Genomic DNA, 19081 nt, shown 5'->3' on the forward strand with positions numbered 1-19081 from the left:
AACTTTTCGGGGGGATTTGGATAATCAGAAGGAAATGTTTAATAAGTTTTCTCTGATCAAGGCTCAGCAAGCTGATCCAGGGTGTTACAACCAAGGCGAGAGTAATGCACTCTTAATTCAGTCCCACTACTCCACAGATCATAGCATATTAGTAAAGTTTCCCACCTACCAGAAAATAACCAAACACTGTATTTGTCCCCCAGAATAAAGCACACCAAACCAGGTTTCTTTAAACAACACCAAAATTAACTATTTATTAATAAACTAAATCTTAAACAATAATGAGATAAATCTATATATATGAAAAGATTTTATGATTCCTTATTCTTCCTAACCCTCATGCACACACATATACATTCAAATATCAGTTAACCAGTTTTAAAAGGATGTTTTGAATTACAACTGTTTCTTAGGAATAATAAAATAATTCGTTGTCATGGTCTGGTAGAATATTTCCAGATAGGTGAGGTGTCCCAGAGTCAAACAATTGGATGCCACTCGAAATATCTCCAGGCGAGATTAATGAACAGTCTGAGATGGATAGGTGTTCAAGGCAATTTGTCTGCAGCAGGCGTCACACAAGATCTTCCATCAGGTGTACAGCAACAGATCTACTTGGATGTTGAAGTAGCATTCTAGCAATAGAAGCTTTCTTGAGATTTCAAGATCTCCCAAAACACAAAAGGCAACAGGAATCACTCTCGAGGCAGGGATTTTTCAGAGACAGGAGGCAACAGGCAACACCCAAAATACAAGGCTTCCTCTCTCCAGGCAGACACAGCAACAAGGGTTTCTCTCCCACATCTTTGATTTGCAACTCCTTCAAAGTTCTTTCAACATCATGAAGAAATTAGAATTTCACTTGATACAGGCAATATTTTCAAGAGAGATTCTGGGCTGAATTCCTGACAAGTCTCGAGCAGCAACTGAACTCAACCCAAAAATGAAACTAAACTTTTTCAACAGTCAAGTCACAAGACAATCATAAATCTTTCTGGTTGCTTGGAAACAGGTCTTATAGTCTGCACACTTCAAATACCAAGTGTCAGCATTCACAGAAAATCCCTTTTCCCAGCTTTCAAAAACACACATAATTCCCAACTTTCAATAAAAAAAACTCTTGTGACAAGAGTTAATTAAAGTGGCACCATCAGCTCTAACAGAAGCTGAAGCAAAAGGAGTTCCAGAAGGCTATTATATTAAAGATGGGATTCTGAGGAGGAAGTGGAGACCTCCTCACAGACCTGCAGACGAAGAATGGACTGTAGTTCATCAGATAATGGTGCTGCCAAAGTATCGCTGGGAACTATTAAGGATAGCACATGAAATTCCTATAGCAGGACATGTTAGGATCCAGAAGACCTACCAGGTATAAGTCAACATTTTTACAAGCCAAGTCTTTCCAAGAACATGGTGCAGTTTTGTAAAACATGCCATACATGCCAGATTGTGGGAAAACCACAACCTGCCATAAAACCAGCACTTCTAATTCCATACCAGTTGTTGGGGAACCGTTTAGTAGGGTGTTGGTAGACTGTGTAGGACTTTTACCGAAAACAAAAGTGGGACACCAATATATTCACTATCATGGATATGGCTATTCGGTTCCCAGAGGCCATTTGCTTGAGAACAATTTCTGCTAAGGTAGTGGTTCAGAAGTTAACCCAGTTCATCACTAAACATGGATTACCAATTGAGATTCAGTCGGATCAAGGTTCCAATTTTATGTCTAAAATATTTCAAGACGTTATGGGTAATTTGGTTATAACATAGTTAAAGTCTTCATCATACCACCCACAGACACAAGGAGCTTTAGAAAGGTACCATCAGACCCTCAAAACAATGATCAGGGAATACTGTCATGAATACAACCATGATTGGGATAAAGGGCTAGAATTTCTTTTGTCTGCCACTAGGGATTCACCTAATGAATCTACCGGTTTTAGTCCTTTTGAATTAGTTTGTGGACATGAGATGAGGTCCTCTTAAACTAATTAAAGAAAGGTTTTTTAGAACAGAGGGATGAATCTTCTGTGCTAGATTATGTATCTGTATTCTGGGAACGGCTCACGAAAGCCTGCAAAGTGTCTCGGAACACCTTAAAGCTTCCCAAACAACAATGAAGAAATGGGCAGACAAGCATGCCAAGATCCGAACATTTCAACCAAGAGATGAGGTATTAGTATTATTGCTTTTACAGTGCTTTCATGTTGAGAAACAGAACAATGAGGAGATCTAACAAAGCTACTCATAGCATTTAAAAGAGTTTGTAGAGATAAGCCAGGATGTACAAACTTAACCACACATGATGTGGATGTAGGGGAATCCTTTCCTATAAAACAGCATCCTTATCATTGAAGTCCAGAGAAACAGGCCCAGGTAAAAGCAGAAATCCAATACATGCTGAAAAACTACCTAATAGAACCAGTCAAAGCAGCTGGAGTTCGCCAATAATATTAGTGCCTTAACCTAACGGTTCAACTAGACTCTGTATAGACTACAGAAAAGTTAATGTAGTACAAAGGCAGACTCCTACCCAATTCCTCGCTTGGAAGACCATATTGACAGAGTGGGCAATACCATGTTTCTTACAAAAATAGATTTGTTAAAGGTATACTGGCAAGTTCTTTAACACCCCGAGCTGAAGATATATCTGCCTTTGTCACACCAGACGGCCTTTTCCAATGCCAAGTGATGCCATCTGGGCTAAAAAATGCCCCAGCAACCTTTCAAAGACTAATGAACCAAGTGGTAGCCAGTGTTCCTAACTGTAATTTAGCTTGATGATGTGTTGGTATACAGTGACACTCGGAATGACCACTTGGAAAAACTAAAAGCGCTGTTTAGAAAATTACAGTCAGCTGATTTGCTAATAAACTTTGCCAAAAATTCAAAAACTAAAATGCCAGACTATTCTGATGCGATTCACTATTACAGCCTTATCACTCAAAGATTATCCACAATGCGGGCCAAAATAATGTTATTGCAGATGCTTCATCGAGAATCTAACTTTGTTTTGAATTATCTGAATGAAAAGTGGGTGCAGAACAGTATTGTATTAACTACAGGTAAAGAGTGAATGGGGATGAGTATGAAAATGTGTTTTAAAATGCTTTCATCTTCTGTTTTCTTCACACTTTGTAATGAAACGCATTTAAAAATGATGATTCATTCCTCCAAGGGTGCTTCTGTGTTTGTTAAATATATTTTCTGAGGAATTCATAGTTAAAATGAAGAAATCTTTTGTCCAAGACCATCATCAAGAGGACACTGAGAGGTCTTGTTTGACAACAAAATTTACTGGTTGTCACATGACTCAAGTTAAAAATAGAACAGAAATCCTGGTAACAGGGTAAGATGTGTGCAGAGAAGTGACAGGTCAGAAGGTAGACTTTTTGTTTCCAGTCGCGCTTTTGAATTGTTTGGAGTTGGGAATGAACTGTTCAAAAGGGGATGGAGTTTTCAAAAAAAAACTGAAGGGCAGCTGAGCCCAGCCTGTTCCATCTCTTCAAAAAGCCTGAGAAGTCCGCTGTGTCCACTCATCTCATCTCCTGTCTTTGAAGAAAAGCCTGCTAAATTAATTCTCAACGTCGACTGAAAAGAACTGTTCTAAAAGATTCCAGTGACCCATCTATGTATACTCAGAGCCTTATGGCAGATTCAGAGCGCTGAAAACAGCGAGTCATTAGAGGAGTATAGAAAATGTAGGGAGGTGGGGGGGGGGAGGTACATAAAAAAGCAATTAGGAGAACAAAGAGGGGGCATGAAAAAACACTGGCAGGCAAGATAAAGGAAAATCCCAAGGCATTTTATAAGTATATTAAGGGCAAGAGGAAAACCAGGGAAAGAGCAGGGCCCATTAGGGACCAAAGTGGCAATCTGTATGTGGAGCCGGAGGAGGTAGGTGAGGTCTTAAATGATTACTTTTCATCTTTGTTCACTTGGAGAAGGACAATGTAGGTGTAGAGATCAGGGAGGGGGATTGTGATATACTTGAACAAATTAGCATTGAAAGGGAGGAGGTATCAACAGTTTTAGTGGGCTTCAAAGTGGATAAATCCCCAGGCCCAGATGAGATGTATCCCAGGCTGTTATGTGAGGCAAGGGAGGAGATAGCAGGGGTTCTGACACAAATTTTCAAAGCCTCTCTGGCCACAGGAGAGGGCCCAGAGGACTGGAGGACAGCAAATGTGGTACCATTATTCAAGAAGGGTAGCTGGGATAAACCAGGTAATGACAGGCCGATGAGTCTAACATCAGTGGTAGGGAAACTATTGGAAAAAATTCTGAGGGACAGGATTAATCTGCACTTGGAGAGGCAGGGATTAATCAAGGATAGTCGGCATGGCTTTGTCAGGGGAGATCATGTCTAACAAACTTGATTGAATTTTTCGAGGAGGTGCATAGATGTGTAGATGAGGGTAAAGCAGTTGGGGTAGTCTATATGGACCTCAGTAAGGCTTTTGATAAGGTCCCACATGGGAGATTGGTAAAAGCCCATGGGATCCAGGTCAATTTGGCAAATTGGATCCAAAATTGCCTTAGTGGCAGGAGGCAGAGGGTGATGTTCGAGGGTTATTTTTACGATTGGAAGCCTGTGACCAGTGGTCTATCGCAGGGATCAGTGCTGGGTCCCTTGCTGTTTGTAGTGTACATAAATGATTTAGGCATGAATATAGGAGGTATGATCAGTAAGTTCACAGATGACATGAAAATTGGTGGTGTCGTAAATCTTCTTTGGCCTCCTTGTCTCGACAGACAATGGGTGAGCGCCTGGAGGTGGTCAGTGGTTTGTGAAGCAGTGCCTGGAGTGGCTATAAAGGCCAATTCTAGAGTGACAGGCTCTTCCACAGGTGCTGCAGATAAAATTGGTTGTCAGGGCTGTTACACAGTTGGCTCTCCCCTTGCGCTTGTCTTTTTTCCTGCCAACTGCTAAGTCTCTTAGACTCACCACACTTTAGCCCCACCTTTATGGCGGCCCACCAGCTCTGGCGATCACTGGCAACTGACTCCCACGACGTGATCAATGTCACAGGACTTCATGTCGTGTTTGCAGATGTCTTTAAAGCGGAGACATGGACAGCTGGTGGGTCTGACATCAGTGACGAGTTTGCTGTACAATGTGTCCTTGGGGATTCTGCCATCTTCCATGCGGCTCACATGGCCAAGCCATCTCAAGCACTGCTGGTTGAGTAGGGTGTATATGCTGGGGATGTTGGCCGCCTCGAGGACTTCTGTGTTGGAGATATGGTCCTGCAACCTGATGCCAAGGATTCTCCGGAGGCAGCGAAGATGGAATGAATTGAGACGTCGCTCTTGGCTGACATACGTTGTCCAGGCCACGCTGCTGTAGAGCAAGGTACTGAGGACACAGGCTTGATACACTCGGACTTTTGTGTTCCGTGTCAGTGTGCCATTTTCCCACACTCTCTTGGCCAGTCTGGACATAGCAGTGAAAGCCTTTCTGATGCACTTGTTGATTTCTGCATCGAGAGACAGGTTACTGGTGATAGTTGAGCCTAGGTAGGTGAACTCTTGAACCACTTCCAGAACCGATATTGATGGATGGAGCATTTCTGATGTCCTGTCCCATGATGTTCATTTTCTTGAGGCTGATGGTTAGGCCAAATTCGTTGCAGGCAACCGCAATCCTGTCGATGAGTCTCTGCAGACACACTTCAGTGTGAGATGTTAATGCAGCATCGTCAGCAAAGAGGAGTTCCCTGATGAGGACTTTTGTGCTTTGGTCTTCGCTCTTAGACGGGCAAGGTTGAACAACCTGCCACCTGATCTTGTGTGGAGGAAAATTCCTTCTTCTGAAGACTTGAACGCATCTGAGAGCAGCAGGGAGAAGAAGATCACAAACAGTGTGGGTGTGAGAACACACCCCTGTTTCACGCCACTCAGGCTAGGAAAGGGGTCTGATGAGGCGCCGCTATGCTGAATTGTGCCTTTCATATTGTCATGGAATGAGGTGATGATACTAAGTAGCTTTGGTGGACATCCAATCTTTTCTAGTAGTCTGAAGAGACCACGTCTGCTGACGAGGTCAAAGGCTTTGGTGAGATCAATGAAAGAAACATAGAGGGGCATCTGTTGTTCGCGGCATTTCTCCTGTAGCTGGCGAAGGGAGAACAGCATGTCAATGGTGGATCTCTCTGCTCGAAAGCCACACTGTGCCTCAGGGTAGACACACTTCTGCAGCCTGTTTAAAGTGACTCGAGCGAAGACTTTTCCCACTATGCTGAGCAGGGAGATTCCACAGTAGTTGTTGCAGTGAACGCGGTCACCCTTGTTCTTATAGCGGGTGATGATATTGGCTTCGCGCATGTCCTGTGGCACTGCTCCCTCGTCCCAGCACAGGCAAAGCAGTTCTTAGAGTGCTGAAAGTATAGCAGGCTTGGCACTCTTGATTATTTCAGGGGTAATGCCGTCCTTCCCAGGGGCTTTTCCACTGGCTAGCGAATTAATGGCATCACTGAGTTAATAGTGAGGAGGAAAGCGTTAGATTACAGGACGATATAGATGGGCTGGTAAGATGGGCAGAGCAGTGGCAAATGGAATTTAATCCTGAGAAGTGTGAGGTGATGCATTTTGGGAGGACTAACAAGGCAAGAGAATATACAATGGATGGTAGGACCCTAGGAAGTACAGAGGGTCAGAGGGACCTTGGTGTACTTGTCCATAGATCACTGAAGGCAGCAGCACAGGTAGATGAAGTGGTTTGGAAGGCATATGGGATAGTTGCCTTTAATAGCCAAGGCATAGAATATAAGAGAAGGGAGGTTATGATGGAGCTGTATAAAACGCTAGTTAGGCCACAGCTGGAGTACTGTGTACAGTTCTGGGCACCAGACTATAGGAAGGATGTAATTGCACTGGAGAGGGTGCAGAAGAGATTCACCAGGATGTTGCCTGGGCTGGAGCATTTCAGCTATGAAGAGAGACTGAAAAGGCTAGGGTTGTTTTCCTTAGAGCGGAGAAGGCTAAGGGGAGATATGATTGAGGTACACAAAATTTATGATCGGTTAGATAGGAAGAAACTTTTTCTCTTAGCGGAGGGGTCAATAACCGGGGGGCATAGATTTAAAGTAAGGGGCAGGTGGTTTAGAGGGAATTTGAGGAAAAATGTTGGAATGGAATGTATTGCCTGAAGACATGGTAGAGGCAGGCACCCTCACAACATTTCAGAAGTATTTAGATGAGCACTTGAAACGCCATATCGTACAAGGCTACGGGCGAAGTGCTGGAAAATGGGATTAGAATAGTTAGGTGCTTGATTGCTAGTAAAGACACGATGGGCCGAAGGGCCTGTTTCTGTGCTGTATAACTCTATGACTCTATGGTTGCGAGATGTTGGTCTACTGTGCTCTTTGCTGGAGAAGGAAAGCATCACTTACTGCTGGAATTAGATGACTGACTGTTCTACTGTTGATGAACCTTTTTTCTCCCCATCGGACGGCTGTGAGCACTTCAAGCAACCTTGGACTTCTTCACCTCTGCAGTAGCATAAATTTGCAAGGACTCTAATTTTTTCTATTTTAAATGTTGTTAAATCTTCGTAGTGTTTAAGAATTTACTTTTTCTAATTAAACAGCTAATTTTGTGATTTAAAGACACCTGGTTTGGTTGGCCTCATTAATAGATTTAATAGGGTTAATAGATGTTCCAATTTGGCTGGGTCTTTCTTTAATTTGGTAAGTTTAAGATGATAAATTAGGCAATCTGTGGAGCAACGGGATTGAATTAACAGTGCGTTTCTCCCACCACAATCAGAATTGTATATTTTAATTGGGGGCTTTGACTGGAGTGGTCGGTCGTGACATAAAGGGCCACCAGACCTGCAGAGAAACTACAGAGTTGAACCCCATACCCACCCCCAACTACACTGTAAATAAATTTCTGACCCGTACCCCACCCTCAATACAATGAAAATAAATGGCTGCCCCGTTCTCCCCCACCAAAACACTTACATTGAACATTTGACCTCTCCCCCCACAACTGTACAATCCCATCCCCCCATGCTAGAAATGCAGAGTTGACCCCATCCCGTCCCCCACTTCACTAAAAATCCTAAGTTCGCCCCGTCCCCATCTCGGTGGCACCAGCTTTCCCTCCACAGGAAAGTGAAGGTGTGTGAGTGCCGCCCATTGCAAGGAAGATCCTGCACAGCTGGTATTTAAATGTATTCATTTCCTTTATTTAAATATTTGAAGTTGGGTCCTGTCGCCGAGCAGCGGGGGGCCGCCACAGAGCCTTGCTGCCACCAGGAAGATCGGGACTGGAAATCCTGGCATCGGGCCACTGCTGCTCTGATCTTCCTGCACATCCCCCCCCACCCCCGCACCAACCCCCCCCCCCCCCTCCCCCCCCCATCACCACGGAGCCTGACATCGGGAGCTCAACAAAATCCTGGCCTTGGCAGAAAGTGACACTTCCAATAGTTTACATTGGTGAGATTTTTATATAGCTTTTGAAAAATCTCCACATGAAAGATTCCTAATTAAATTAAAATCTATAGAAATCAAGGGTAGAACAAAGAACTGAATTAAGAAACTGGTTTAAAAAAACAGGAAACAGAGAATACCAATGAGGGCTCCAAAGTAGACAAAGGAGAAATCATGAGTAGTTTCACAAGGGTCAGTGTTTGGATGCTTGTTCTTTTAAAGTTACACAAATAGCCTGGAAGCTGATCAGATTTGCTGCTGACACAAAAATAAGGAAAGCAACAGAGACAAGAGATTCAGTAAAAGATTTGCAAATTGGCAGATTGATTGTAAAAGCAGGGTACCAAATAAAATTTACCTATGGTAAATTTAAAGTAAACTTAAGGGGAAGCTCGATAAATTCATGAGGAAGAAAGTAATAAAAGGATCTGTTGATAGGGTGAGATGAGGATAAGGTGATGTAATGTGAGAGGAGGCTCATTCGACTTGGACCTGTTGAGTCGAATGGCCTGCTTTTGTGCTGTAAATGCTATGAAATTCTGTGTAACAGTTTGCAAAGTAGTATTCTCAGTTCAAATTGTGGATGGGCAGTAAATGCTTGCATTGACAACGACACCCATATCCCAGGATGAATAAGTGTACAATGAAGCCATGAAAGGACCTGAAAATTAATAGAGTCATCACATTTAATATGCAGACAATTTTATTTATTTAAAACATTTTGTTAAGTCTTTAGCATTGGAGATGCCATCTTTCAGCTAAGACATGAAATTGAGGTAGCATTGCTTTCTCAGGCGGATTTAAAAGAATCCATGGAACAATTTAAAGAGCAGGGGAGCTCTCCCAGAGTCAAGTTCTATATTACTTTCTCAACCAAAATCATCAGAAAATATTAACAGATTATTTATCTCATTGCTGTCTGTGGATCTTGCTGCATACAAATTGGTCGCCGTTTGCCTACAAAACAACTGACAACACTTATAGGAAGGATGTGATTGCACTGGAGGGCGTGCAGAGGCAATTCACCAGGATGTTGCCTGGGATGGAACATTTAAGCTATGAAGAGAGGTTGGATAGGCTTGGGTTGTTGTCACTGGAGCAGAGAAGACTGAGGGGTGACCTGATCGAGGTGTACAAGATTATGAGGGGCATGGACAGGGTGGATAGGGAGCAGCTGTTCCCCTTAGTTGAAGGGTCAGTTACGAGGGGACACAAGTTTAAGGTGAGGGGCAGGAGGTTTAAGGGGGATTTGAGGAAGAACTTTTTTACCCAGAGGGTGGTGATGTTCTGGAATGCCCTGCCTGGGAGGGTGGTAGAGGCGGGTTGCCTCACATCCTTTAAAAAGTACCTGGATGAGCACTTGGCACGTCATAACATTCAAGGCTATGGGCCAAGTGCTGGCAAATGGGATTAGGTAGATAGGTCAGGTGTCTTTAATGCATCGGTGCAGACTCGATGGGCCGAAGGGCCTCTTCTGCACTGTATTATTCTGAGATTCTGTGAACACTTCAAAGGTGACTCATTAATTACAAAGTGCTTTTCAATGTCTTGAGGACATGAAAGACATTGGCTGTGATTTTCTCAGTGCTTTGGAAATAGGCTCGAAGCGAAAGGTGTCAGGAGGGAAGCCTAACGTGTTTATGCTGCGAGTGGTTATTACCAGAGATGGCCAGGCTGGCAGGAGGAAGTCGCGCTGGAACAGCGCGGGTAGGTAATTAAGCCTGTTATACAGGCAATTAATGCCAATTTTACCAGATTTTTATCCATTTTACAAGGGGTGCATGGGAACAATGGAGCTTCAAAGTCTCATCAGCTACAACGAGCCGTTATACGAGTCTGTGTTGGCTGTAGTCGGCAGCCATTGCAAGAGGTAGTATGGCTTGGTAGGGTGTGTTATACTGAACAGACAGTGGCAGTAGCAATCTGGAGACAAACCTGGCTAGCACAGCAGAGGCATTATGGTTGACTGTCCTTTCTGACTTGGCACTTGCATGTTCAGAAAACGGGGGGTTGGGAGGCCCTGAAAACTGTGCAGCTATTTGCTATGGGCCTCATTCTCTCAGGCTTTGAGACCTCCCCTCCAGGGAGAGAGAGAGAGAGTGAGAGCGCTTCAGCCAATGGGAGCGGGTCAGCAGCACCCAGAGGTGCACCAGGATCATGAGCCTGGAAGGGGGCATGGACAAGGAGGGCGCAGAGGGGCACACCACCAACCTCTTGTGTGCAGACGACACTGCCCAACTTACCTGGCAGGGGAGAGACCATGATCAGTGGCTTTTGATCCTGGGTATGCTTTGAGTAAAATGGCTATAACCAATCTTTGAGCTTCAAGCCAGGGAGTGCGTAACACTGTTCGGGTGGTGGTGAAGGACAAGGAAGGAGATGCATCGGTTGATCACACCTTCTTCATCAAGAAAATCCTCATCGATTGCTGTGGATTCCAAGCTACGGACATTTTCTGCCTGCTGGACTTCCCCAGCAGTGGATATTTCGACGTGATGTTCAAGAATGTTGCGGGATACAACAAGTTCCTGAAGGTGTTCAAGAAGAAAGGGAACCTGGCGCCGCTGTCCACCCTCAAAGCGGAGCCACTCTTCATGCTTCCGTCACAACTTGACCGGGTGGTGACAATTCACCTCTACAACCCCCATGTTCCTGTGGTGGATGTACTCATCTTTCTCGCCAGGAACGTCGAGGTGGCCGGCAGCAGTACTGATGTCAAGGACCCATTTGGGATTTGGACCAGCAAGCGGCAGGTCAAGGTGACCTTGAAGGTCGATGCCAATGGAGCCATCATCCACTCTCCCTCCAGCTTCGCTATCGGGGGAAGTCGAGGCTTCTTGGTCTGCGCTGGGCAGCCCAGAGTTTGTTGCACCTGTGGCAAATCTGGTCACGTGGCAGCCAACTACAGCACGGTTGTCTGCAAGAACTGCAAGAAGGAAGGCCATCAGACCAAGGACTGTAAACAGTGTAAGTGTTACAACTTGTGCGGTACGGCAGGCCACCTCTACAAAAGCTGCCCCAAACGCTGCCCCAGTTATGCTCAGGCGGCAAGTTCAAAGAAAAGGCCGGGAGAAGGAATGACGAAGGCATCCAGTGCTGGAAAGGAGACAAGCAACCCTCTCCGCAGCGAGGAAAGTCTACCTGAGAAGGAGAAGAAAGGGGAGGCAGCTGAAACCAGCGACCCAGCACCTACCCTCCGCCTGGAAACCCCTCCTCCACAGACATTATCAATGGAGGAGGAGGCAGCAGATGGACAAAGAGGTCAATGGCAAGTGGCACAAAGGAAAACCACTAAGAAAAACCTCCAAAAGTGGAACAGGCCACCACCCAAACCAGTGGCAAGAGGAGGCTACCGTCTGAGACAGACTACAGCAGCTCCTCTTCACTGGACGAGGAAGTGCCGGGACGACGGCACCTTCAAAAGAGGCAGCAGAACTTAAAGGAGCTGGAAGATAAAGCCCCTCGGGCTCTGGAAGCTGTGATGGGCCCAGCGCGCCCCAAACCCAAAGCGCCAAACCTAGCGACATCCCCAGCGCATCCCAGCTCTGGGACACCGAGAGCAACGACACGTCTGGCGCAACCCAGCTTCGGGAAGCCGGGAGCAGTGATGTTTTCGAGGAGGAACAGAGGGGAACAGCAGAGGACAGCCCAATCCTTGCTGCCTACAAGACCACCCCAATATCACCCCAGCAGAACAAACCCTGCATGAAAAACCAGGAGGGGTTTCTGAGCCCAACGATCATGAAACAGTTTGCGAATACTATGGGTATGCAGGAACATCCCGAAGGACTGGGACTAGCAGGAGAAATGTTGTGGGAAGCAACAAACTTAAAAAAATGGGTATAAGGATTGCTTCAATTAATGTGCGTAGCATTAAATCCACTACGCGATGTGTTTCAACCTTGGATTACCTCGCCAAGGTCAATGCTGACCTACTGTTTCTGCAGGAGTATGGAATACCACACCTCAGCACCTACAGGCAATGGTTGCGATGGCGGTCCCACGGGCCATCGATCTGGTCAGGGGGTAATGATTCCCGTTCCTCCGGCCTGGGTATTCTGCTGCGGGGAGGTAACTTCACCATCTCCGAAGTTAAGGAGGTGGTGGGCAGTCGCCTCCTCGTAGCTGATGTAATGTACAACAATGCTCCGCTCTGGTTGATCAACGTGTACGCCCTGGTTCAGTGCAGCGAGCGGCTGACCGTCTTCCAGCAGCTCCCACTGCTGCTGGTGATGTCCAGGCCGGTCATTCTAGGCGGTGACTTCAACTGCATCATCGATGCAGCCGGACAATCCGGCAGATACGACAGCAAACTGGACGCTACGTCCAGATTCCTAATAGAAACAGTAAAAGATGCCAAACTGCACGACGTCTTCAGCAAACCTGCAGACGGAGCGCAGCGTAGATACGCATGGTCAAGAATGGATGGGTCTGCCTATTCCAGGATTGACTTCCTATTTGTGTCCTGTGCTGTCATGGTCAAATCCACCGACGTCAAGCCGGTGTTCTTCTCTGACCATTGCCTCTTACTGGCCGAGTGTCACTTACAGGATGACCAGCGGGTTGGCAGGGGGATATGGAAGCTCAATGCTACACTGCTAACCCCAGAGAACGTTGAGGAGCTCAAAAGGGATTACAAAAGTTGGAGGACCGTGAAACCCCTCTTTGAGTCTCCAGTTCACTGGTGGGAGGCGATCAAGGAGAACATCAAGAGGTTCTTTATCTTCAAAGGTATTCAGAGGGCGAGAGAAAGACAGACAGAAATGTCCCGACTTCAGAAAAGTATGCAAAATCTGCTCCGGCTGCAGTTGATGCGGGTTGAGGTCAATGAGGACCTCCATGAGTTGAAGAGCCAGCAGGCCTCGCTCTTTGCCACGGAGGCCTCCAAGATCATCTTCCGGTCCAGAGTCCGGTCCATTGAGCAGGATGAGACGTGCTCGCGTTACTTCTTCCAAAAGGTACACAGAGAGAGCTCTGTTATCAGCAGCCTGAAGGAAGAGGATGGCTCGGTAACGTCTTTGCAGTCAGACATACTAAGGATCAGCAAATCCTTTTATACTGGGCTGTATGACACGAACCCCATAGACAGCAGAGTCTCCCAGTCCTTCCTGTCATCTATCACAGAGGTCTTAGATGACAGCATGAGGGAGAGACTGGACAAGCCGCTAACTCTGGACGAGCTGACAAAGGCCGTCAAGTCCTTCGAGACGAGTAAAACTCCCGGAAGCGATGGCTTACCGGTTGAGTTGTATTCGGCCCTGTGGGACTGGGTCGGCCTCGACCTGCTGGAAGTATACGAGAGTATGCTACTGGCCGGCAGCATGTCAGAATCCATGAGGAAAGGCATCATCACCCTCATCCACAAGCGGAAGGGGGAGAGGGCAGAAATCAGAAATTGACTGCCCATCTCACTGCTAAATGCTGTCTACAAGATTCTGTCAAAAGTCACAGCCAGTCGAGTCAAGTCTGCTCTGGAGTTGATGATCCGCCCTGATCAGACCTGTACTATACCCAGCAGGAAGATCTCTGATAGTCTCGCGCTACTCAGGGATATGATCGCCTATTTACGGGACAGGAGGGTGGACACCTGCCTCATCAGCCTGGACCAAGAGAAGGCTTTTGACAGGATATCGCACACCTACATGATGGACGTGCTTTCCAAAATGGGGTTTGGGGAGGGAATCTGCAATTGGATCAAACTGCTCTACACAAACATCAGTAGCGCAGTCTCAATCAATGGATGGGAATCAGAAAGTTTCCCGATCCAATCTGGAGTCAGACAGGGCTGTCCTCTCTCCCCGGTCTTGTTTGTTTGCTGTATTGAACCCTTTGCTGAGTCTATTAGGAAGGATGCGAGCATAAGAGGGGTGACAATCCCAGGCAGTGGAGGCACTCAGGTTAAAACCTCCCTGTACATGGATGACGTCGCCGTCTTCTGCTCGGACTCGCTGTCTGTGCGCAGACTGATGAGCATCTGCGACCCGTTCGAACTGGCCTCGGGAGCCAAAGTTAACCACGGCAAGAGCGAGGCCATGTTCTTTGGGAACTGGGCTGACCGATCCTTTGTCCCCTTCACTGTCAGGTCAGACTACCTGAAGGTGCTGGGGATATGGTTCGGAAGGGCCGGGGCATACACCAAAACCTGGAAGGAGCGAGCAGCCAGGGTACAACACAAGCTGAGCATGTGGGAGCAGCGATCTCTCTCCATTATGGGTAAGAAGTCATCAGGTGCGAGGCGCTCACGTTGTTGATGTACATGGCGCAGGTCTGGCCCATACCCCACTCCTGCTCTGTGGCGGTCGCCCGAGCCATTTTCAGCTTCATCTGGGGATCCAAAATGGACCAGGTCCCGAGGGACACGATGTTCAAACCTCTGGATAAGGGCGGGAAAAATGTACCCAACATCGCCCTCATCCTGATGACTACCTTCGTGTGCGGCTGCATCAAGCTGTGTGTAGACCTCCAGTACGCAAACTCCAAGTGTCACTACGTGCTGAGGTTCTGTCTGTCCCCAGTTTTGCGAAGGATGGGCCTGGTCACATTGCCGCGAACACTCCATCCAGTTGGACTGTGCCGTATCACCTATCCTTCATGGAAAAGTTTCTGCAGAAAAACACCTTTGACCACCAATCCATCAGGCAGTGGTCTGCACGGAATGTCCTCAAGGCCCTGCGAGAAAAGGAGATGGTGGATCCTGTCGGATGGTTCCCCGAGCAGACTGCCAAAGTCACTTGGCGGAATGCCTCATCACCAGAACTTTCAAACAAGCACCAAGATGTAGCTTGGCTGGTGGTGAGAAGAGCCCTCCCCGTCAGATCCTTCCTGCATGCCCGAAGTCTCACCCCTTCCGCACAATGCCTTTGAGGTGGCTGTGGTGGGGAAGAGACAGTTGTCCACCTCCTTCTGGAATGTGTCTTTGCAAAGCAGGTGTGGAAACAGATGCAGTGGTTTTTGTCGAGGTTCATCCCAAGCAGCTCTGTAACACAGTGGTCTGTGCTCTACGGGCTGTTCCCAGGGACACACACCGAGATAAACATCAACTGCTGCTGGAGGACTATCAATTCGGTGAAAGACGCCCTTTGGTCTGCCCAAAACTTGCTGGTCTTCCAGTGCAAAGAGTTGTCCACGACCGAATGTTGCAGACTGGCACATTCCAAGGTCCAGGACTATGTGCTGAGGGACGCACTAAAGCTTGGGGTAGCTGCAGCAAAGGCTCAATGGGGAAAGACCACTGTGTAACGTCCACCTACCAAGCTGAACTAAGGGGCTAGATCCATGGAAAACCCCTCGAACTGTATCCGGAAAATCTTTGTTTGCTGTAAAATGTATATGGCATGAAAAATGAAATGGAAGGGTGGTGAGGCACCTCATTTCTGTATTGAAGGAAACTGATCTCCTTTGTACTGTTTGTACTTTTTGACTTGGTGCTGTTTGGAACTGTTTTGTAATGTATTTTTTGCAGATTTTTATGAATAAAGTATATTTTGGAAATAAAAAAAAGACACTGCCCAATAGGCAGGGTCTACCGTCAGCTTCCTGCAAATGTCAGAGCAGCAGTGTTGCCAGGGATGCAGTCACCAAGCTGCGTGTCATGATGGAGGAGGAGCTGAGCTCTGTGAGAACTGCTGGGCACCCAATGCCTGAAGCGTTGAAGGTCATCGTGGCACTGAATTTCTACACCTCAGGATCGTTCTCGGGATCTTCTGGAGATTGTATGAGTCTATATCTGTGAGACCTCCCGGTCTGCAGCTCATCATTGCATTAAGATGGTCACCAACGCCATGTTCAAGAGGGCCTGCCAGGATGTGCACTTTCACACTGATCTGGACATTCAGGCTGAGAGGGCTATAGGATTCGAGGACAATTTACAACTGGTCTGCAAACACCCTAAACAGATCCTTCAGGTCTGTGCAAGACTCCTGAGAAGCTGCCTTGATTCCTACTTGCTAAGGCAGCCTCAGGTGCCTGACCTTTCCAGGCCCCCTACGTGCTTCAAGGATGATACTTGGTGACAAGGGCAACCCACTGAAGTGATGGATCCGAAACCCAAGCACAGATGCAGAGGAGAGATGCAACAGGTACCACAGGATAACTCGAACAACCACTGAGCAGGCAATAGGGCTTCTGAAGACACAGTTCAGATGTCTGGCTGGATCTGCTAGAGCCCTTCAATATACCAGAGCAAGGGTCTTGTGTATCACAGCCTGGTACTACAGAGGAGAGGAGCTTTGAATAATGAGGACATCCTGGAGTGCAATGCCTGCTCCGAGGATGAGGATATGGAGGGGGATGGTGACCAGGTGCAACATGATGAAGACCCTCTTGGATCACAGGCAAGGCGCCATGAGATACACGCAAGGGAGGCCCACAACTCATTCATACAGGCACGTTTCATATGGGCCTTACTTAAACACCCATTCAATAAATCTTCCATCTCTGCAGCTGTTTCCTTGAATGCCTTTACCATTTCCCTGGGCCCATCGTCACATAAGGCAATGGCATGGGAAATGCATCTTCCTCATTTGGTGTGGTCCTTCCCATCACACCCTGAGTGGGAGCCAGTGAACTGCTAATGACCCAGTAGTGTGTAAAAAGTAAAAGATTCTTTTTGTGGTGCACCATTTCAGCATTTATTGAAGTCAAATATATAGCAAGGCACATTTAACAACTACAGCTCGGTAGGCTTTTTCAAGCCCTTTTGGGTGTTCCCATGTGGTGCTCCCCCTGCGCCGTCATCTCAGTCGGAGGGAGGCTACTGACCTTTCTGCTCTGTAGCTTTCAATGACAGTGACAGTCATCCTCTGGGTGCCTGAGGCCTGGAGGGCCCTAGCATATTGAGGGCCTTCTGCATAGGTGCAGCAGCTGCCTCTGTCTCCATAGCTTTGTGAGGAGATGATGTCACCATCAGAGGGGGCGAGCACCCACCATCCACACCTTGGGTGCACTGAGAGGAGCCCCCAGATGCTGCAGACAGCCGCTCCTCTATCCTTTCAGGGCACACTCGGGTCTCCCTGCTCATCTGAGGAGTCCGAGAACCTGGCAATGACTCGAGGTATCTTGTCCCCCTTTCATCCAGCCATTGCTCTACAGAGCTGATGGAGGTAGCGATGGCATGCAGGTCAATGCACATCTCTGGCATGTATGCTGGATGTGGCTCTCCACGAGGGTCGCCAATCTCTGAATGGAGGATGCTCTGTGCACACAGGCCAGAGACATGGCCACACTCATGGCCTGGATGGACTCCTTCATAGTTTGTGCGTGGGTGAGCATAACATCTGGAAGTTCCACCAGACGTTCACGCACATCATGCTGCAGGTCCAGCATCTGCCGCCTTGTTGATGACTCCAGAGACATGTCACCAGCCTGAAGCTCAGCGTTCCCTCCGACAATCCTTTGAGTTTGAGTGACTTCAGCTGTTCCTGCCTCCGTCAGCTGCTCGGGTGCACCTGTGCTGTGCTCACCAGATTGTGACTCCATTGATATTCATGTGCGGCAACCGACCGACGTGAGAGTATCTGCGCTGGTGAAGGGTGTGGGGGAATAATGTAATGTCTCAGTGCACCCTATGAGGTCTCCTTCTCCTCAGAGGCACAGGCTCAGCAGCTGGCTGCTCTTGTTCATGATCAGCAAGACAGAAGAATGATGAGAAGGCAGTGCACTTTCCAACATGTCCTTCTGACTAATCATCTGGAGCTCGATGTGACCAGTGGTGCACACAATCTTGCACACATCAATTAGGCCACCCACTCTCTCGGGATTCCACACCCATCTCGCCATTGACAATTGCCTTCCCTGTCTCAATGTCTCCTAGCTCCAAAACCTCTTCTTTCATTGGTTTGAATATTGTCACGTAGGGAGCACCGCCTCTGGTTCTTGATCTTTCCCTTGCATTGTGAGCTCTCTTCTGCAAGTACATAAATTTCCATTGTTACTCACCCATCAAAGACATGCATGATGCTTATGTTGGTGGCAAGTTTTTTTTTATTTACTTGTTCCTGGGATGTGGGCATGGCTGGCTGAGCCAGCATTTATTGCTCATCCCTAATTGCCCTTGAGAAGGTGGTGGTGAGCTGCCTTCTTGATCCGCTGCAGTACGTGTGGGGTAGGTACATCTACAGTGCTATTAGGAAGGGAGTTCCAGGATTTTGACCCGGCGACAGTGAAGGAATGGCAATATAGTTTCAAGTCAGGATGGCGTGTGGCTTGGAGGGGAATTTGCAGATGGCAGTGTTCCCATGCATCTGCTGCCCTTGTACTTCTAGGTGGTAGAAGTCGTGGGTTTGGAAGGTACTGTCTAAGGAACCTTGGTGTGTTGCTGCAGTGCATTTGGAGATAGTACACACTGCTGCCACTGTGCATCGGTGGTGGAGGGAGTGAATGTTGTGGTTGGGGTGCCAACCAAGTGGGCTGCTTTGTCCTGGATGATGTCAAGCTTCTTGAGTGTAGCTGGAGCTGCACCCATCCAGGCAAGTGGAGAATATTCCATCACACTCCTGACTTGTGCCTTGTAGATGGTAGACAGGCTTTGGGGAGTCCAGTTCAATTTCTGGTCAATGGTAACAACCAGGATGTTGATAGTGGGGGACTGAACTAACAGTCCAAAGTGAAACTAAAAACAATCTCAAGAGTCAAAC

The sequence above is a fragment of the Heterodontus francisci genome, chromosome 10 (genome assembly GCF_036365525.1).
Source record: "Heterodontus francisci isolate sHetFra1 chromosome 10, sHetFra1.hap1, whole genome shotgun sequence".
Classification (NCBI taxonomy): Eukaryota; Metazoa; Chordata; class Chondrichthyes; order Heterodontiformes; family Heterodontidae; genus Heterodontus; species Heterodontus francisci.